The sequence below is a fragment of the Pongo pygmaeus genome, chromosome 11 (genome assembly GCF_028885625.2).
Source record: "Pongo pygmaeus isolate AG05252 chromosome 11, NHGRI_mPonPyg2-v2.0_pri, whole genome shotgun sequence".
NCBI lineage: Eukaryota > Metazoa > Chordata > Mammalia > Primates > Hominidae > Pongo > Pongo pygmaeus.
The window spans coordinates 51,945,092-51,967,788 of record NC_072384.2 but is presented as its reverse complement, the minus strand read 5'-3'; the positions used below and the strand labels follow the sequence as shown (position 1 = coordinate 51,967,788).

At 39.6% G+C, this 22,697-nt stretch overlaps 1 protein-coding gene across 8 annotated transcripts in view; it reads right to left on the bottom strand.

The window, feature by feature from the left end:
- Positions 1-22,697, bottom strand: part of FMNL2 (formin like 2) — a 314,076-nt gene that overhangs the window by 137,474 nt on the left and 153,905 nt on the right. The gene's annotated exons all lie outside the window — the stretch shown is intronic.

The following is a 22,697-nucleotide window of genomic DNA, read 5'->3' as shown; positions in this document are numbered from 1 at the left end:
GGCTCCATCCACATAAAACAACCCATTTTGTTAATTTATGAACCTCTAGAAAATTATCCATTTTTTAAACCAGTAAACACAACTTAACAGACAAAAATGAATTCCCCAAATCTCATGTGAATTATCTACCGTTTTAAAGTAGTCACACTGTTGCCATCCTTTTTAAATGGAAATAAACAGGAGTTCATTAAAAAAGGAGCTCATTATGTACATATTTATGTTTATAGTATTTATTTAATTGCAAGGCCAGATTATCATCAATACTGACCAAGCTAGGTGTGAGTGCCAATCTTGTCCACAGGACAAAAGGATGCAGCTATAGCAGTCAAGGACAAGCTCTCCCGCAGCCCCTATTCCTACCACTCCCCATTTCATTGCCTTAGTGATTCAACATCTAACAGATGCGAAAACCACACATCCCTCCTCTGGCCAAAGTGCCAGCCCCTGAAACACAGATTCCTATTGCATTTAAACACAAACAGAATAATGGAAAGAATCATTCATGCAATTTTTTTCAAACTTCATGTCTGCTTTCATTAGAGGTCTGCTGTCTGATTCCTTGACATGTTCTGGATTTCAAACAACTCTTCACCTACTATCTGCTAACTGCTGTGCCAGGAGCTATGTCTGCATTCACACATTTGTGTGCTGAATGAGGGAGTTACACTAGAGGCCACACTTGAGATGCTAGAAAACTCCTTCGTGGGCAATCATTAGACAACATAAGGCCAAATATGTTGTATTTGTACAAATATGTACCAAAAGGTACTAGGCTTGCTGGCACAGACCAAAATGTATCGAAATCCAGAGAAAGTGTTCTTATTCTGCTGTTGAATGTCAACTTTCTATGTGATAAGATCTGAAGAGTAAACTCAATTTGATAACTGAAGATACCAAACTCAAATTGTAACATATTAGATATCAAGATTCTACCACAAGAAAGCCATTGAGACTGCAGTCTGTATCACCTGCTGATCTGAAGCAGTATATAATTTCACCTGTCCCACTGCCCTGAAACCCTGGCCTCACTCTCCCCCAGCCCTTTCCCAGCAACATATCTGTAATTCCCTTCTCAGGACATTAAGATTATCGCTAGTCTCCCTCTCCTCTTTCACAACAGTCACTCTGGAAATGATTACTGAACCTGGATTCCATACTCAAGCTTGGCCCAGGTTACAGCCTCATACTATTCAATCTTATGATGGGGATCACCAAAGGAGGAAAAGAGTTCAAGTTTATGTTCAACTAAGGTCACATCTTCTGAAATAACAAGAGAAAGATTATGCTTTTGTCTTAAAAATGAATATTTTTGCCATAACCATGATCAAAAGTATAGCCTCAAATTCATGGCTCCTCATTTGCAAACAGCTGCAACTTCAGAGGTAGACTTGCTGTCATAGGCAGAATAATGGCCCCCAAAGATTTCCTCATCTCTTTCCCAGGAACCTGTGAATATTCCTTATATATTAAAACGTGATTTGCAGATATGATTAAGAACCTTGCGATGGGAAGATTATCCTGGATTACCTTGGTGGGAACCAGTATAATCACAGGGTCCTTAAAAGTGAAAGAGTAATTTTAAAAGGTGAGGATGGAATAAGTGTTGGCAGGGATTTGGAAAAACTGGTACCCTTGTTTATTGTTATTGGGAATATAAAATGGTACACCTACTATGGAAATCAGTGTGGTGGTTCCTCAAAATGTTGACCATACACTTAACAGAGGACCCCAAATTTCTGCAACGAGGTATATATATAAAGGAATTAAAAACAGAGACTCAGATACCTGAAGTTATGATGTCCTAAGATTAAATTACCAAAAAAATTAGAAATAAAACTATCAACTCATGAAGGAGCCATGTTCTGAAGTAAAGCTCTGTACTATCCAAACACACAGTAACACTGAGACAACTTAAGGTTTCACTACAACATGTGTTTATCAGTCTTGATGGTCTCGTTTCCAGAAACCCACAGTGTCTCTCCAGACAAGCCCAGCCAAGATAGGCAGGAAAGCTGGAAAGTCTTGCGTGGCAGGCCTTCTGGTGTATGACAAGTGGATTAATTTTTCTGCTCTTAGTTTTCTCCTCCTTTGCACTCCTTTAGGCTGCCACTTAGCTTTTGGCTCTTACCCCTCATGGTAGTGGAAAAGACCATGAAGTAAATGTTTGCCTCTGTGTGTACAACATCCTGGTATTAAAGTAATACTTTAATGTTGCTGGTATTTTTATGGTCAATACCAACAATCAACAAGTTAATTCACACATAATGTCTAAGGGAACAACACTTTCATAATTTTTTAAACTGCTAAACTCCTTAAGATGTCATAAAAATAGAAGAATTCCCAAAACAACTGACATTAAAAGCAACTCAACAACATCAAGATCTTTTTGAGGAGACCACCAATCACATTCTATTTCACTGATTTCTCTTTCTATCCTTACAAAACTCCAAGTCCCTGGAAGGAAAAAGAATTTGTTAGTCCTCTTTACAGCCACAGTACCCCAATGAAGTATCTTGTATTCAGATGGTGCATAATTATTGTCGAACAGAATTCTGTTCAGCCACACAAGCTGCATTTCAATAAACAAAAGGCATTCTGCTCCAAGATCTTTAATCTCCTTTTAAACAAATAAGTAATTTGGAACAGAAAAGCAAGTGTCGAATTTAGTCATTATCTATTTGTACATGGTTGTTAAATATTATACAAATACTAACAGAGTTTACTTCAACTCTGTAAAGTTAAAAATATATATTTAAAAGCTCCAGATAGGCCGAGCATCATGGCTCATGCCTGTAATCCCAGTACTTTGGAAGGCTAAGGTGGGAGGATCATTTAGTTCCAGGAGTTGGAGACCAGCCTGGGCAACATAGTGAGATCCCATCTCTACAAAGAGAAACTTTTTTAATTAGCCAGGTGTGGCTGCATGTGCTTATAGTCCCAGCTACTCAGAAGGCTGGGGCAGGAGGATCACTTGAGCCATGAGCTCAAGGCTGCATTGACCCATGATTGTGCCACTGCACTCCAGCCTGGGCAACAGAGGAAGACCCTCTCTCAAAAAAAAAAAAAAAAAAAGAGGTCCAGAGTACAGATATACCTTCTCTTACACTCCAGGCCTGGACCTGACCTGCCTCTCCTACCATCCCACTCACCTTCTCTCCATCAAACCTACATCTCAACCCAAGACCTGAGTCTTCTATATACCACGCTTGGGGTCACCTTTTCTTTGTATTATCTCTAATAGCACTTGTTCAAGGGACCAAATGTGACTGTATTGGTTGCCATTTCACATGTGTACACTTTTTATCCAATGAGAAGGAAAGTTCTCTGGCATATTTTGATGCCTTCTATAATACTCAGAACATGGACAGATACACAATACACATTTAGCAGTTATGAGTTGAGCAAAAAAAAAAAATCCCATAATAAAATTAATTCTGATGTGTGGTACATGGAAATTTAGAATTTATACATGCAATGCACAACAACTATGACATTAAATAATAGATTATTTATTAAATATGGCTGAGCTAAATCATATTATAAACAGGTACCCTTAGATACCTCAGTAAGAAGTACCTCTTTCTTGTTGGGGCATAAGGTTTTCAATGTTTGTCTATTTTGAGATAAAAAGGTTCATGTGAAATAAAATCCATGTCATTTGAGTTATGCCTAGTTTTATATTCTAACACCACAGTGGTACATTCTAGGCGTAAAGTGCTACCCAAGTGTATGGTCTGGTTTCAGCCTAAAACAAGGAAGCATGGTGACATTTGCACTGCATGCACCAAGCAAGGCAATAAGAAGAAAGCATTTTCCAGGGTGGGCGCACACCTACATTTACAGACAAATAATTTCTGGGAAGCAGGCCCTATTAAATTCCTATTAAAACGGAATAGCAGCACTATTCCCTTTTAAGTGCTGGACTTGGTTGTGGGTAAGAAAAAGGAAAAAGAAAGGATGCATGCAAGGACAGAGATGAAAATGGGCAGGGGGTGGCAGGATGCAGAAATCTGACTGTATTGACCCTCTGCACGTCTCAGCTGGGTAAACCACAACAGTAGGCCTGAGGCACATGACCCTGGCTGCTGAACTCAATACACCCACTCAATATATTCTGGATGTAATCACTTTTCTCTTTCCTACAAAGCAGTGTTATGCTTCTCCAAGAGAGCTACAAGGATTTGGAAGAATGCCAAAATACCACATTGACCATTCAATCTTTGCATTCTTACATTCTATAACAACTCCACCCCCGTCACTCAAGAGATGAACCATAGCTAACTCACATGAACCAATCTATCCTTCTGCAAATTACACCTCAAGTCCTAAGGAGCCCAGGGCTAATGCAACACACTTCATCCAGTACCTAATGTTGCTTCCCACCCAAAGTGTTTGCCAACTTGAAGCATACCTCTGATTTAGATCTGTCTTCTTCCAGAGGGAAATGCAACTCCAAGTGCAAAGGAATCCCTGTTTGATTATTAGGTTTAAAAGAGAAGTGACAGGATCAAGAGATTCCTAATTTTCAACTTGAGAAACTACTTAGCACTTACTCACCTTCCTAAACAAGCTTTTAAAATCTGATCCTCCACACACCATCCTATCTCGGGGGTCTGTCATTTCAGCGTTGCTGCAGTGTTCCATCCCAGTCGGCTGCCCACTGACAAATAGGTCCATTCATTCTCTCTCTCTTCTATACATATATTTATAAATGATAAGCATAATATATTCTCTGTTATTGCACATGGTTGGGCAACAGGCACACTGTTTAATAGAGAGGTGCCACACATACCATGCATGATTTCTAAGTGAGTACAATTTATCAAATTAACACAAAAGCCATACATATTATCGTAACTTAATCTTTCTTTAATGACTCTGAAATAACTCCAGAATTTTAGAAAACGTCTTCTGGTCATCACGATAAATTACAATTACAACCTTTGGAATTACTCATACCTGGGTTCAAATTCCAATTACTAGCTGTTCACTCTGGCAAGTAACTAAATTTCTGAGTCTCGGTGTTTCTATTTGAAAATGAGAACAAAAAGATCTCCCTGTTAGGACCACCATGGAACACAAAAAGTACCTCTCAAAACAGTAGTAGATACATGGATGGTAGCACAGTGTCTACAGAAGAGGCTGTGGCTATAGACAAAGATTCTAGTCTTCAAGTTAAATAAAAAAATTTTAGCTTATATCACAGAACTGAAACTACTTGCTCGATGTTCATAGGCAAGTCACTTAATTTACTTGAACTTTAGTCTCCTCATCTGTAAAATAAGGACAGTATCTACTCCAAGCGGATTTCAGGAGGAACCTGATAGAAGAAGCTTTATACAGCAGGACTGTTACGAAAATCAAAAAGAAAATGAGAGAACACACGCAAAGTGTCTCATCAAGCTCAGTGCCTGACATAAGTGTTCAATAAACTTTAGCTATTCAGTACCAGAATATGATACAACCTAATTCAAAAAAGGGAGGGGTAAAGTGTTGGAGCATCTTAGTTTCTTTAACATAATGGATTTGAGAGCGTCTCACATACATACATAAAACTTTCTGGTGCCATAAATACAATGGATGTTTAGCTAACAGCCAAATAATGAACTAAATAGAAATGTCTAGACCTGTGGTTCTCAAATTGAGTGCCAAGGCACCCCCAAGCACTACAGTGAACTGGAATGGAAGCTATGGGATTATCTCCAAAGGAAGCAACAAGACTCAAAATCAGAGACTGCACAAGCCACTAGCCTGAGGTGGTTCACAGTTTCTACCCTGAGTCACGCAACATTTCCTTTCCATAACATCTTACCTTTGCAAAACAGTTTTTTTAGCAGTCACTGTGATAAAAGCAAGTAACAAGAGAAAATGAAAACTGAACAGGAAATGAAGTGTGTGTACAATCTGAATTCAACGTGTGAAAGCTGTGCAGTGCCCTACAGCTACACACATATTTATAAGTAATTATGCTTTCAAAAGAATAAAATGAAAGTTTTTTCCTCACAATTTATATGTAATATTTTCTCAAACAGCCACTAAATTAGTAGGACATAAATAGTTGTTTAGACCTAAGTACTTAATAAATGGAATGGTTAGGTTTTTCTTTTGGTCTAGGAGGCACCATGAAAATTATTGAGACACTAAAGATGCTATGACTGAAAAAGTCTGGAAACCTCTAGTCTAGATACTATCTACCTCCACCCCCATCACACCTGATATTACTAGTTTCCAGCAGCACAGTACATTTTCCGTGTCCATGGGTTCCACATCTGTGGATTCAACCAACCATGGATCAAAAATATTTGGAAAAAAAAATGCATCTGTACTGAACATGTACAGACTTTCTTGCCACTATTCCCTAAACAATATAGTATAACAACTATTTATATAACATTTATACTATATTAGGTATTATAAGTAATCTAGACATGATTTAAAGTATACGGGAGGATGTGCATAGGTTTTAGGCAAATATATTCTATCAGGGACTTGAGCATTCATTGATTTTGGTATCCATGGGGAGGGAGGTCCCAGAATCAGTCCTCCATAGATGCCAAGGAAAGACCATATTCTAAAATAAAGGCCCTCTATGAAGAATTTTAATCTTAAGCTGAATGAGAAATTATTAAAACAGTTGGACATTGATTTGAGAAATAAATGCACAAATTATTCAACTAAAGAAATTTTTATCATAAAAACGAGATATTTCCCTAGGGGTTCCATGTAACCAGGGTATCACATAGTATGCAGCACCCTAGTTACCTTGGTAAATAAACTTCAATCTAGGTAAATTTTTTTCACATGTAACTTCTAAAGAAATCTTTCAGACTAAACACGGTTTCAAAACCATTTGCTAGAATTTAGCTTTGTGATAGAGTACAAATCCAAAATGCCTGCTGTCCTGGCATAATTATTAACAATGCCGCCTTTCACTCTAAAAGTACTCCAATCTGGATGATCAATTATATGGCCGCCCTGATTTACAAGCCAATTACATGTTGAAGAAATCAAGGTATGAATGTCTGCTTGTATTACTAGCTAAGCAAGAATGAGAGGTGTGACTCTGGGTTTCAGTTTTTTAAATAACTCATTATCAGACACTCGAAGACAGGGTTGGAGCCCGATGACCCTTAGTATCCTTCTTCTAATCCACAGTCCTGTGACTCTGAAGTCACAATCGGTAGACAGTGAATCAGCACGTCTAGCTGCCAAAGCTACTGATGAATTAGGCTCTGTACCTTACAGATTTCATGCACGTTTTACTAAGTTGTTGATAACTTGTAATAATAAGCCAAGTAATGACTTGGGTTTCCTTATTTAAAGAAATAAGAAGAAATGAGTAAAGAAAATATTACAAGAAAAGCAATTCAGTAATTCTAAATTCTCCTTTGTTCAACTGTAACAAATTTAATATTTTATTTTAAAATAGTCACAGTTGGAATTTTTTCTAATTCTATCCATTTTTTTCCTTGTAACTCAACCTGCCCTTAGATAAATTTTAATATCTTTCTTCATACAAAACAACATTTCTTACTCATTAACACTATATTTTTTCTTCCCAAGAAACCCAGTGGCTGGTTTTCACACTTGACTCTCTACTGTTCCTTTCTCTAAAAATGGAAGGTGTAAAGATTTTCTTTCTCACAAAATCTCTCATGCTTCAGGGTTTAAAAAAAAAATCTTCTGACTTAGTAAATATAGACTCTCAAAGAATGAGCACACTCATGTGTGACTTTTCATAACATACACAGGACAGAAATACTACAAATAACTTTAGAGAAATAGAGGGAAATATCATGCAATATCCCTCTAACTTGATTTCTGAAGAACTGTGCTTTAAATGTGATGGCATTTCAAGACAAAATTAACTTGCTGGTTTCACCTTTGCTTTTTCCTTACACGTCAGTATTTTCTACATTTAAGGCCTAAGATGAACAGGAATGACAGCATTCACCTTCTAGAACTCTGCGTGTCTTCAGAGTATTAATACACAGGTATGCACCTTCCTAAGCCCCCGCCTGGCAGTAATGATTCAGGAATTCTGAGATCTGGGCCCAGGAATCTGCATCTCTTACAAGCCTCTGAGATGAGATCCGTATGTACATAATTTCTTAGGTCTACTGATAAACAAGTGCCTCAGTGCATAAGAGATAGAAGTTTACGTTCAGTAAACAACCCATTTACTCATTTCTCAAAATTTTGAGCATGAATATATTAAAACACACACACAATGAGACACAGCTATGGAGAGACACTAGACAGGTTTTTAAGAAGCCTCCCTGAGGCTGAGCGCGGTGGCTCATGCCTGTAATCCCAGCACTTTGGGAGGCCAAAGTAGGCGGATCACAAGGTCATGAGTCCGAGACCAGCCTGACCAACGTGGTGAAATCCTGTCTCTACGAAAAATAAAAAAATTAGCCGGGTGTGGTGGTGCATGCCTGTAATCCCAGCTACTCAGGAGGCTGAGACAGAAGAATCTCTTGAACCTAGGAGGCAGAGGTTGCAGTGAGCCGAGATTGGCCTGGGCGACACAGCAAGACTCCGTCTCAAAGAAAAGAAAAAAAAAAAAAAAAAAGCCTCCCTGCATGTGGGTAGGAGGCATCTTAGCAAAGGACATACTGACTGTTCTTTTTTGTTATTGTTGAGACGGAGTCTCGCTCTGTCGCCCAGGCTGGAGTGCAGTGGCACGATCTTGGCTCACTGCAACCTCTGCCTCCCCATGTTCAAGCAATTCTCATGCCCCAGCCTCCCACGTAGCTGGGACTACAGGCGCATGCCACCACGCCTGGATAATTTTTGTATTTTTAGTAGAGAACGGAATTTCGTCATGTTGACCAGGCTGGTCTCAAACTCCTGACCTCAAGTGACCCACCCGCCTCGGCCTCCCAAAGTGCAGAGGTTACAAGCATGTGCCACAATGCCCGGCTTGATTGTTCTTCATTGTGGAATGTGTAAACAGTTCCCCCATCCGAAGCAAGGGTGGAAATGCAGTTGTGAGAGAACATCCTGTCTCTTGTCCTAACAATTTTTTTCCCACTACAATACCTTCCCCAAATTTGTCTGACCCTTAGTAAAGAAATCCCATCAGCTCACTCTTTTCTGCAGTTCCCTCCTTACCCAACTTAGAATCCATGGCCCAGGTAAATCACGTTCTTGATCTTGCACCAGTGTTTATTGCTCCTCTAGCTGTCTTTTCAGCACAGCCCCCAACACACCCCCAAACCTGGACAAACTCACTTACCAGTGATAAAGATTTTTTGCTTGACCAAACTTTAGTCAGGCTCCTGTACATTCTCCTACATCCATGTATACACTTCCTTATAAAATTTGGTGTTGGCAAGAACTCTGCCAAGTCAGTTTATCCAGAATTCCCCACCTTCTATGTCTAATCACCCCCACTAACTAATTGGGTTCCTCATCCTCTCCCGTTCCCCAGATGGTATCTGATCACCCTGGCCTGCCTTCAACAAGAATCCTATAACAGGTCAGGATCACTTTAGCCAGAATTCTCTCCCTTTCTTCCCCTACTTCACTCCCACAGCTCTGATGTTTCCGCCTACTAATTTTCCACCCACTGACCTCCACTCCACTCCTTGGCTATAAATTCCTATTTGTCCAAGCTCTGTTCAGAATTGAGCTCAATCTCTCTCCCTCACTGCAAAAATCCCATTGCAGTGGTCCCTATACCTATCGAGATGGTACTAAATAAAGTCTGCCTCACCATCTTGAACAAGTGTCATGAGTAATTCCTCTTTAATACCATCTTGTCCCTCCTGATACAGAAGCACCTGAGACTGCAGACAGTGCCATGCAACAGGTAGATCAGTCAACCACAGAGCAACAACTATCACTTGCCCAGAAAACATCTACCCTCAACACTGCCCAGGGAACATCTACCTTCTTCTGGTCAACCATTTACAATCTCTTCCAACCTCCAACCTCCATACCCTCTCCTCACCCCCTTCTCTCAATATAGCCTCACCCCTTGTATGTCATGAAGAAAATAAACCCCCTTATACAAGAACTCGCTCCCTTTCCTGCTACTAAACTCACAAACCCACCACACTTCTGTACCTTCCTCTCCCACTCTCCTCACAATGAAATAAAGATGGTACTTATTTTGTTGTTTTTGGGTTTTCTGGGTTTTTTTGAGTCGGAGTCTTGCTCTGTTGCCCAGACTGGAGTGCAGTGGCACGATCTTGGCTCACTGCAATCTCTGCCTCCCAGGTTCAAGCGATTCTCGTGCCTCAGCCTCTAGAGTAGCTGACACTACAGGTGCCCGCCATCACACCCGGCTAATTTTTGTATTTTTAGTAGAGATGGGGTTTCATCATTTTGGCCAGGCTGGTCTCGGACTCCTGACCTCAAGTGATCCACCCACCTTGGCCTCCCAAAGTGCTGGAATTACAGGCATGAGCCACCACACCCGGCCCAAAGGCAGTATTTTTTCCTATCTTGGAGACCATCCCTCTTATATTCTTCTCTCATAGACCATTGTGAAAAATAAATGTTATAACCTGTGTTTCACAAAGCACAGTTTCTGACACATTAAAAAGAATTCAATGAATAGATGCTGCTTTCACCATTAAGGTTTCCAACAGGGTCATACCTAGTGGGTGCTCCAAGGATGAAAACAATCAATCCTATATTTGAATGGGGAGAGAATCAGATAAGCATATCCTCAAGCAAAATTCTCACTGTTATACCAAGGCCTCGCTCAAAATAACCCAAGTGTTTATCTCCACAAGAACTTACCCTATAGACTAGTACGAAGAAGAAGGGGTTAAAAAGTTAAGGCACCAACATTTTCCTGCTTTTGATTTAAAAACTACTCAAAGCTACTGTTAAATGACAGGGCACAACAGTGAAAACTAGGTTCCTTCCCATACTTGCTACCATGCGGTTACAGTTTCTCTTTCAGGAAACTATAACTTATGAAATTTAAATGAACTAGAATATTTGGATCACATTCAAAGTGTACACTGGACCTTCTGCCAATATGTAAATCACAGGGGGTTCACAGGACCCCATTAGAGAAACAGTACAGTGTGGACTTTCACATGATTCATTCTCATCGTCATCTTCCTTCTAAATGGAGTCTTGGCAATTAATTACTCAAAATTAAAAAAAAAAAAAAAAGTCAGGCAAATTTACACAGATTGAAACAGAATATCTTTACTTGTTAAAGCCAGGAATGCAATCAGGCTCTTTGCTCCCTTCTGTGTAAATATTCCTGAGACCCTCTCACCCAAAACCCTGGACAGCCTGGGGGATTTTGCTTTTCAGCATCAGGGCAAGCTAGCTAGTTTGGTTTGGAGCCTCTGTACTGGCTGCTCGTTGAAGATAAACTTAAAAATTGAATAGAGCCTTCATTAGCATTTCCATCAACCCATTGGGAGCTCTCAATATCAGCTCATAAAGAATTATGCTTTTAAGCTGCATGTCTTTTAGAAGAGTCAGATATATTTTCTGAGTTCCCTTTTGGGAAGGTCATCCTTCAAGTTTCACTGAATGCAAGTAAAAGCTAACCCTATCCCCGAGTCACTTTAGAAAAGCAATTACATTCTTACATCAACAATATAGCAAGGATAAAAATATCAAAATAAAGAGATAATCCTTAAATACATTTAGCTTTAAGGAAAGCATATTAGGTCGAGGACTCTATTTGGGAATTACTGGCCCACAGGGTTTGATTTCAGGGCATAACTTCTAAAACCATCATGAAAAATGTGAAAGATTTCATAGAAGAATCAAAATTTTCATCTTCTCATGAAAATTTGGAAGGCCTCACAGGCCCGGCCTGCCTTGCCAGTACGGGCTAAAGCCGAGCGGCGCCTGCCTCGGTCAGGCACTTTACTCACAGGCTTGCCAAGGTTCCACCACTCCCTTTGTCTCAAATCCAGGCAGATTTTACAAATTTAAGAGACCTTACTGACTCCTGTAGAGTTTTGATGCCCGGTTTTTTTGTTTGTTTTACCCAGGCTGGAGTGAAGTGGTGTGATCTCGGCTCACTGCAACCTCTGCCTCGCTGGGGTTCAAGTGATTCCCCTGCCTCAGTCTCCCGAGTAGCTAGGATTACAGGCACCCGCCACCACACCCAGCTAATTTTTGTATTTTTAGTAGAAACAGGTTTCGCCATGTTGGCCAGGCTGGTCTAGAACTCCTGACCTCTGGTGATCCACCAACTTCGACCTCCCAAAGTGCTAGAATTACAGGCGTGAGCCACCGCGCCCGGCTTGATGCTCATTTTAAGGCATTGTTAGGATACTGGGATATGGTAGAGGGTAGGGGATCTATTTGCTGCGGTTGACAGCTGTTGATTCTTTAGCTGAACGAATCTCAGGTGCTTCTAAGAAAAAGGTTCTGAGCGGCTAGATGGCAGACTTTTAATTAACCAGGTGCTGGGGAGCTAAGCAGAGAGGAAGAGGAGATAGAACATGACATTTTTCCTACCAATAAATTTTGCCTGGGATCAGTCCTGTTTTTCTTTCTGATGAATGTTATAAAATGAACATCAGACTGATTTCTTAATCTAAGTGTATTTCAGAGGATGATTTAGTTCTCACCCTCCTGCTCTCTTGGTGGGGCAGAAATATCCAATGATTCTTATTGTGATTTGTCAATTTTCCCCTGGGTGTTGCCTATAACAACATGTTCTCTTCACAGATTCCCCCACCCAAGTTGTTCTGCTCTGAAGTCAGCACTAATTCACTGTTCTGCTTTCATTAACATCTGCGGGTGAGCTCTAATAAAGTAAACCCAGCATTGCTTCAGGGGTCAATGCTCTATCTCCAGACTGCAAAAGAGAAAGCAGACAGACTTCCTCCAGGCTAGAGGAACAAGAGAAAGAAACTCAGAAGAATTATTTAGTGCATCCAGAGTCGGGTTTTAGCCAACACAATACAACTTATTTCTCCATGAACCAGTATTAGGAAAACCAAAAGCACCAGATCATGAAAATCACAAAAACAAGAACTCAGTGTACTGCTAATATGTGCATAAATGAATGTATTTATATGGATCATGCTCATTCTAGGCTTGTGCCACAGAATAGAATTTTGTTAGAATCCCAAGTCTGGAAGGCTGATGGTTGAGCCTGCCAACCATCCGCCAGCAGAAACCTTTTCACACACAAGCTTTCTCATATAGCTTGGAACCGATTCAGTCCTAAAAGACACCTACCTTGAAAAAAGCCTACACTAAGCCTTGAGTGACCTATAACAAAGTCGGGAAATCATTTCACGAATCAGGCCCTTTTTCACTTCTCTCCATTCTAGTCATTTCTTTGATTTAGATTTTAGGTGGCCTTGAATAACTAATAGTCATGAGTACAAGACCTTCCAGAGCTATGTTATATGAAATCCCCAACATCAGCAATCACAACCCAAACACTCAGCTTCCTCCAAAAGCAACCAGCAAGAGGCCTGCAGAGAGAGGGGAGCCAGGCCTCAAGGCTGGAACTCTCAAGACTTTTGACCATCATCAGGAACATCACATCCAGGCAAATTCTGATTCATTCATTCCTTTGTGCCTTTCCTTTTTCTGAAGCCTCAACAGCTTTTTAGCTGTGAAGTTGGATGAGCTTAAAAGGAGGTTCGAAATATTGATCCTCTAGAATCTGCCTTCTCAACACTTTTCCACTGGGACTTTGACTCCCCAATCAGGCTTCACAGAAAACATAGCTGACCAAGCTCCCGGAGAAGAAAAGCTCTTTAATAACACTTGGTTCTTCTATGTTAAAATGCCATTGACCCCTCCCATCCTACTCAAGGTATAATTAACTAATGGCCACTTTGCCCTTCATGGTTATTGCCTTACAGAAAGATACATGAACCACATAGGACCTTTATGTTTACAAAGATGCCAAATTCCTTCACTAATTAAGTTGAAGGAGGACTAATTCTGCCTCTTTCTGAAGTAGGAACCATTTGCCATGTTTTCAATAATGCACATGAATGGTGAGGTCTCTGAACATTCAGGTAAGTACATTTGTTTGTCTTCAATTTTATTTTCTTTGATGATCTCCCATATCTCAGTATTCTCAAGGTTTTAAAGAAAAAGGGTAGGGGTAGAGAGATTCCTGATATAAGACAGCAACAATATATGTTACACAAAAACATTATCGTCAGTAAAATCTGCCAGAAGATTGAAATGCAGAGCTGAAAGAACAATGTGACAATATTATATGTTGTGACAACATAGAAGTAATACAACTTAAAAAAATGGAAGAAGGAAGAGTAAAACTGGAAATTTGACTAAGTTCATGGATTGGTGTATAGGAAATAGGTAACGGTTCAAGAATATCCTTAAAAACTGACAACCCAGATAATATAAAGTTAAATAAGAAACCAGTGGCTGTGGGCATTTAAAAAAAAAAAAAACGGTAAAATACAAACATAACACTAGAACAGAAATTCAAACCTTAACTGCCAAAATTAACATTTTTAATAAATTGAACAAAAACTCTACATCTCATGGAGAAAAAGCATAGACAATATAACAATACTTTTTCAAATTTTTGCACTTGGAGGCTATCTTGCAATTCTACCTATAGCACGCTACATGGTAAAAGGTGAATTTTAAGATAGCCTCCAAGATTCCTGCTTTCTGGGGTACATGTCGTCTATTATCATCTCCTCCTAACTGTAGATAGGTTATGAATATGACATGACTTCACTCCCATGATTAGTTACATTATATGGCAAAGGTGAAAGGGGATTATCCTGGGTGGGTCTGACCTTAAGAAGTACACCCTTTAAAGGTAGTCTAGGGCTAGAGAAAATATTAGAAAAATCCAAAGCAGCAGAGACACTACTAAGAGACAAACGATGGAGAGGTCATGTGGGCAGCTTCTTGGAGATAAGGGCTTCAGTGCAACCACTGCAAGCAATGGAATTCTGCCAACAACCAGTTAGCTTGGAAAAGGACTCCCAAGCCTCAGATGATATCGAAACCCTGGCCAACACCTGAATTTCAGCCTGGTGAGTCTGAGCAGAAAAGCAGAAAACCCGACTAACCCATGTCCAAACTCCTGACCCACAGAAACTATGAGCTAATACATTTGTGTTGTTTTAAGCCACTAAGTCTGTGGCAATTTTTGTGCAACACCAAAAAATACCACCTTTCAAGTATAAAAAAAGGAAATAAGAAAATACAGTATGTGTCTGCTGATGTGTGTAAAAAATATATATACAGGAAGGATAAACCAAGAAGTAATGAGATTATCTACAGAAAGAGGACAGGAATGAGTCAGAAAGAATGAGGAAGAAATGACACCTTCTGAGCATACTTTTCATGTATTTATAAGTCTTAGAACTGTGACAATATTTGACATCACCTAAAAATAAATAAAACCAACATGATTTTAATCAAAATGAAATAAGAGAACCTAATGTATTACAAATGAACAAAAGCACAAAGTAGTTAGAGAAGAACCTAAATAACTTTAGAAAACAGTACTCTATTCTAACGCTAAAAACAAAAAAAAATGCACACAAATGTTACATTCTAGTTAGCAAATTTCTCATGGGGTATGTGTTAGCATTCTGAAAACTACTATGTGTGTAGCTTAGAATTGCACAAATAAGTAAACACATTGTGGATAATGACAACCAGGTTTCTCACATTCAGATAAAAGAGTCACATATAAGGGGGAAAGTGAGAATGAACCCTAAGGTTTTTTAATATATAGATACAAATGTCTGCATATGTATATGTATACACATACACTTCCTAGCTCTATCGGTTGAGAAGGGCTAGAAGTACTGACATCTTAGGAACAATAAGCACATCTAGCACCAAATTTTGGTTTCTATATACCTTTCTCTAATAAGGTGAACTAGAGCTTCTTAGAAAAATGACTGATTCCAGGGCTGGAGCAGGAAAAGAAAAAAAAAAATCCAAGATAAGCTTGGAACATCTTATGGTACCAAAAAGTAAGAAATTGGTCCAAAAATTGGAACATGTCAAAAGAACATTACAAGCCAAATTTAAGGACCTCACAATAGCCAAATCTGGAACAATTTGAGCAACACAATAAATAATCATAGGAAGAGATTGTAACCCATAACCAAATATCCATGAATCCATACAGATATAAATAACTGAATAAATAATAAGAGGAGAAGGAACAGCTCATCCTCACAGAATTCTAACTCATATGACGGGATGACAAAAATTTAAAAATCACTGTTTGGCAAACACCACAGTGATAATTGATGCAGCCAGGAAATCAACAAATGCTAAAATTAATTAGCAAATGTAGGATGTGAAACAAGATATTTGCAGAGTTGCAAAGTATCTCCCCACAAGACACTAATTACAAAGAGAAAAATCATAGCTTTACTGTGGAGACATCTGGCAGGCCCCACCTTAACCAAGTGATCAAGTTAGCAAAGTAACGAGACATGCAGATACCATGGGCCTGTGGTGATAATGCACTAATATGTACACGAGATCACGTCCATGATATTCTTGCCAAAAATGCCCAGCCTGAATCAAATCCACAAACCCAAATTGAGGAATATTCTATGAAATAACCGGTCAGTAATCCCTAAAATTATCAAAATCATAAAAAACAAAGACAGACTAACTGTTCCAAATTAGAAGAAACTGGGGAGACATAACAACTAAATGCAATGTGGGAACGGGCCCTAGATCCTGGACCCAGAAAAGGGTATCAGCAGGACAATGATTAATAGTATTGTGTCCCTGTTAATTTCCTAGTTTTGATCATCACACTATGATTATGTAAGACATTATTTGGGGAAAGTAAGAAAGATTATATAGCAACTCCTTGTACTAGTTTGAAACTTTTTTTTTTTTAAGTCTGAAATTCTTTTAAAATTAATCTTGCCACCTATAAGGTATGGGCTGATAGAAGATATACAAGCTTAATGCTGGGGTAAACATGGGGAATTACTATTGCCAACCTAATAGTGAAATGACTAGGGTAAGAAAGAAGCTAAGAAATACTAACGTAGAATCAGAACGGCTATCCACGTCATTCTCTAGTTCTTAACACTAAACAAGGCATCCTAGTTGATTGGCATTTCGTATATGCTTCCTGGAGGCAGGCAGGCAGGCAGGTAGGGAAGTGTGTGTGTATGTGTATCCTGTCCTCTCAACTAGAAGGTGTAAAAGCTTTTAGGGCATGAAAAAAATCTTTTTTTTTTTTTTTTTTGGTGAGACGGAGTCTCACTCTGTCACCTAGGCTGGTGTGCAATGGCACGATCTCGGCTCATTGCAACCTCTGCCTCCCAGGGTTCAACGGATTTTCGTGCCTCAGCCTCCCAAGTAGCTGGGATTACAGTAATGTGCCACCACACCCAGCTGATTTTTATATTTTTAATACAGACAGTGTTTTGCCATGTTGGCCAGGCTGGTTTCAAACTCCTGACCTCAAGTGATCCGCCCATCTCCACTTCCCAAAGTGCTGGGATTACAGGCATGAGTCACCACGCTTGGCCCGGCATGAACATCTTAATCTATCTTTACATTCTATCTGATAATATGATCTACATAGAATAGGAACACAACAAAACTTACTGATAATATGTACTTAATACTTCAAAGAAAGTACCTGAAATAACAGAACTCCAAGAATTCTTGTAGCTCCTGAATTCCTTAGTGTTATTCCTCTTAGTATATTTCCAGTAAATTTTTTTCCTAAAAGACCACTGAACTGCCATTTACATATTCAGGCTTTGTAATGTATAGAATAATAGGAGTAGTAAGCAGGCATCATAGACAAATCGGGTGTTGAACGCTGCGTTTCCAGGTGTTATGTGTATTCCCCAACGCAGTTTTTCCTTCTGTTAATTAAACTGAGCTATAACAAAAGAGTTGACTGTGTGTGTTGCAAGTGTTAGTAGTTCTATTTTCTACTCTGCTTGTCCTCTGCATAACAGGGCCTGGCACATAATAGGTGCACAGTAAGTATCTGTCAAATGAATAAAATCCACATGGTCCTCCTGATGATAAGATTTCAGAGTCAAGAGTCAAAAAGTATACCAGGTCACTTCTTCTAAACAGGCTGATAGCCCAGGGCTTTCTCTGACAATAGTCAAGGCACATGAGAAAGGACCACTACATCTTTTTATTTTGAGGCATATTTCAAGAGTAATCTAAAATTATCATGCAATTGTTATGATAAAAACCAATTCACCACAATGATTTTTAACATCCTTCAAACAATTGTTAATTAAACCAAAATGACAATTCTCAAATCAAATGAATATCCTTTCTCTCTGGAAGGAGATAAACTCATAGCAGTTTATGAAATTTTAATTTGATACCCGTATTTTTTAGACCAAACTTAAAAACAATCAAGACAGGAAAAACACAATCACATATCAGCTCTGAAAACACTGCAGCATTATTATTGTGGTGGTAGTTTCCCTACTAATTTTGCTCTTTGTGTAGTTTATAATCCTTCTTTTACAATGAGACTCCTTCTGAATTTGACTGCCTTTTGTCAGCTCTGTCCCAAGTTACTGAAAAGGTATGTGTTATTTTGGGTCAGATGCTGAGGTTGAAACACAAAATACAATAACAGAGGTCAAACACTTTCTACGACTTTAGTCCAACAAAACACTCTCCATACAAAAGGAAAAGCTCACAGCTTCCTGAAGATAGTCTCCCTTCCTCTGGCCTCACACTTGGGTGACCCTCGTTTATCATACCGTCTTCCAGAGGAACTGCCCCACTCTGCCCTAACCAGCACTGCAGCACTGCAGACATTCCTGGGGTGGATGGTTAAAGGGATTCACCAGGGGATGCTGCTGGCTTTATTTTCTTCCAAACTGTATTTGCTTTTGTTTTTAATCCAGCCTGTGTACACACCAAGCAAATAAGATATGTAAGCCAAATGCTTTGTTAATATCTGAAATGAGCTTTCATGGTTTTAAAAGCAAAATTACAGGGTCCTAAACACTGGCTGTCCTACAAACCCAAATTAAAGGTGACTATTTGTCTTAGTCCATTTGTGTTGCTATAAAGGGATACCCAAGGCTGCGTAATTTATAAAGAAAAGGTTTATTGGGCTCGTGGTTCTCTGGGCTGTACACAAAGCATTGCACCAGCATCTGCTCCTGGTGAGGGCCTCAGGCTGCTTCCACTTATGGCAGAAGGGGAAGAGGAACTGCTGTGTGCAGAGATCACATGGCAACAGAGGTGCCAGTCTCTTTTAACAAACATATTTTGCATGAACTAATAGGGCTAGAACTCACTCATTACCACCAGTGATGACACCAAGAAGACTCATTAGGACACCAAGCCATTCATGAAGGATCCACCGCCATCACCCAAATCACCTGCCACTAGGCTCCACCTCCCAACACTGGGGATCAAATTTCAACATGAGGTTTGGAGGGTCAAATATCCAAACTACAACACCGCTCATATTAACGGCACCTTGATTTGTGCCCTTCCATAGTACCACATTCTTCTATAAAGTTAGGACATTTGAGATTTGAATGAATCAGTATCTTTCCTTTTCAGAATTCTGAGGTTCATTTTGTTAACAGGAAAAAAGAAATTACATTGGAAGCCTACCTATCAAATGCTGAATCTAAAATGAGGACAACTTTGATGAGAAAACAATTTGAACTCTTAAATTCCTCCACCTCAAGAACATTTTCCATAATTGCATAAGAATCTCTTGCTTCTCTAAATTCCAATAGCTCTTATAGGCTGCCTCATACCATCTAGAACTTATTCTTACAGTGCTGATTTGAATCATTCATTGCTTTATGATGTACCCCTTGGGATTGCACTTCCTAACTAAATTATACATTCTTTAAGGCTAGAAAGTAGGAGTCTACTATTTCTATCCACAATTATGGTTGGCTTCATGTTGGGCAGTGTTAGGTACTTCCTTGTTGACAGTTTCCATGAAAATCACTAGAAAGGCAATGAAATAACCTTACATAACAAGGTGACATGGAAGAAAAAAAAGTAGTAATATATTGGCTATTTTCTTTTTATCACCAACACATAAACACTGCCTCTTGGTTGAAACAAATTTCACTTAGGGAGTTCAATAAAGCAAAGTAGAGGAACGATAACCGATCTGCTCAGTTCCTGAGAAAAATTTAGTGTCAAAAGAAACAAGGGGTGATTAAACAAAACAAAATACTGAAACATCAGATCTTTTAAAATGCTAGTTTTTTTTGTTTGAATCAAAGCTAATTATTTCAAAACAAACATGGAAAATTATGAAAGATAAGGAAAAGAAGATTCTGGTTCCACGATGTACTTGAACACCCCCCTTACAAAGCCTTAGATAAAAATGCAAGAAAAAAAATTTCAAAGCACTTAATATGAAATCATTCTCCAGTTGAGAAAAGCCAAAACTGTACTGACAACAGAGTACAGCTATTATTGAGAACTGAGTTGACACAGCCAAAAATATTGAACTAATTTCCTTGCCGAAAAGCATTTCAGAAATATTTCTGATACTATGCTATTTTAGAAAACGATCTTACAAAAATCTTCCCCGAAATGAAGTTCCTGTTTTTAAAGGCTGTGTATGAGCCTTGATTTAATCTATCCCAGTCGCTTTTGGAGATAGAGATTGATCTAACAAGAAATTACATAAAGCAAGGTAATTCTTCTGGGGGCAGAGGGTGGGGGATGGAATGAAGAGATGTCATTATACCATGACCGTGAGTTCAACAGACAGGACCATACCTAAATCAGGGGGTAACAAACTTCTGAAACCCACAAACTTCTTCCACTGGAACAATGCTGTGTTCATGCCAGTACTTTTTATTTTTACAAAAGCAATTTACTATTTTTCATAGTACATAAATGATTAATTTAAAATGCATACTTTAGCTCAGTATAACTCTATTTTACAATATATAGTTTGTTGTTGTTGTTGTTGTTGTCGTCGAGATGAAGTCTCACTCTGTCGCCCAGGCTGGAGTGCAGTAGCGCAATCTCAGCTTACTGCAACCTCCGCCTCCCGAGTTCAGGCGATTCTCCTGCCTCAGCCCCCTGAGTAGCTGGGATTCTAGGTGCGCGCCACCACACCAGGCTAATTTTTGTATTTTTAGTAGAGACGAGGTTTCACCATGTTGGCCAGGCTGGCCTCAAATTCCTGACCTTAAGTGATCCTCTCGCCTCAGCCTCCCAAAATGCTGGGATTACAGGCATGAGCCACCACACCCTGGCTGATCTATAGTTCAGTTTTAAAACTATCTTTAAGTAGTCATTATGAAGATAAAATATACTATGCAACGTTAAAGTAATTTCAAGGAAAGAGACAAATAAGGCAAAATTTGGGGAGTTGGCTGGTGGGATTTAAAACAGCGAAATTTCTTGTGGTCAATTTAGCTGAGCTTATTTCTGGTTAGTGATCCAGAGACCCAGCCAACAATTCACACCCACTGTCCTTTCACAAAACTGAATCAGGATAGAAAATAGCAGCATCCTGGCAGGCCGGCAGCCGTTCAGCTGATGCACAGTGTTTTTCCAGCCTAGGCAGCAACCCCAGAGCCTCCACTCACCCTACCCGACCCCTGCCTGGCCCCCTGACCCTGATAACTGTGTAGCAAGACCTCACTCCTCAGATAGTGGCCAGTTTATACTTGAGTTACAAAGGAAGATCATAAATCTAGCAAACTTCCTCCTTAAATTGGGACAGTTTCTTTGCCAGATGTTCATTTTTACTGGCTTTTTTCACCTAACAATGGGAGTGGGGAGAGGATACATTCATTATACAAGTGATTTTCAAATAGCAACACTAAAAGAGGGCAGGAGGGAAGCACAGGCATCACCAAACCACCTGGGCTGTGTCCCCACCAACAGCACAATGGAGCAAAGCTGGCGAGGGAGTAGGACACAGAGGGCTTAATAGACAGCAGCATTATCCAAGGCACATGGCAGGCAAGATGGAAGGAATACAAATAATGTAACTCATTGAAGATGATGTTTTTTCCCATTTTTTGACACAGCCAGATATTACTTGGCCAGCTACACATTTGCCTTTCCATCCCCACCCATCTGTAATTTTTTCTTTTTTCAATCAGATGTTCTGTTCACACACTGGTCCATAAATAACTTGCTTGGAGTCTGATAATTTTCCTTTTTTTTTTTTAAACTCCATAAACTGTTTCCTGTAGAGTTTTAGCCAATGTGGAAGTTGAGGCTGACCATGAGTCCCGAGTTGTGTGGGCCATTGCATGGAAGCAACAGGTTTTTTAAGTTTATCTAACACACACACACACACACACACACACACACACACAGTGGATAGCAAAAGCTGAAAAGAAGCATCTGCAGCCTGCACATACAACAGAGCTGTTAAATTCCTGGCTCACAAGCAACAGAGAAGAAGTCAGCTCAGAGGCCAAAGATTTCCAGGAACGTCGATGTTTGGGTAGATCATAAACTGTGGCAGTCAACTCAAGTCCTCCCAGACTCTGCCCGAGAATGATGCTGCACACTTTTGGTTTTCAAAGACAAAATGAACACAAATAGCATATCCCTGCATTTTCTTTTCCCTTGTCTTCCCAGCCCCCAAACCTCTCCCACATCCCCCAACCACTCTCACACCTTATTGTAAACTCATTCCCTACTGCTGGCCTCATGCTCACTTCTACGCACCCAATTCCCTCCTCTTTCCCCTTTTTTTGCAAGTTTCCCCGTCACCTCTACCATGGCAAAATTAACATTTTAGTACAAGTTTTAAA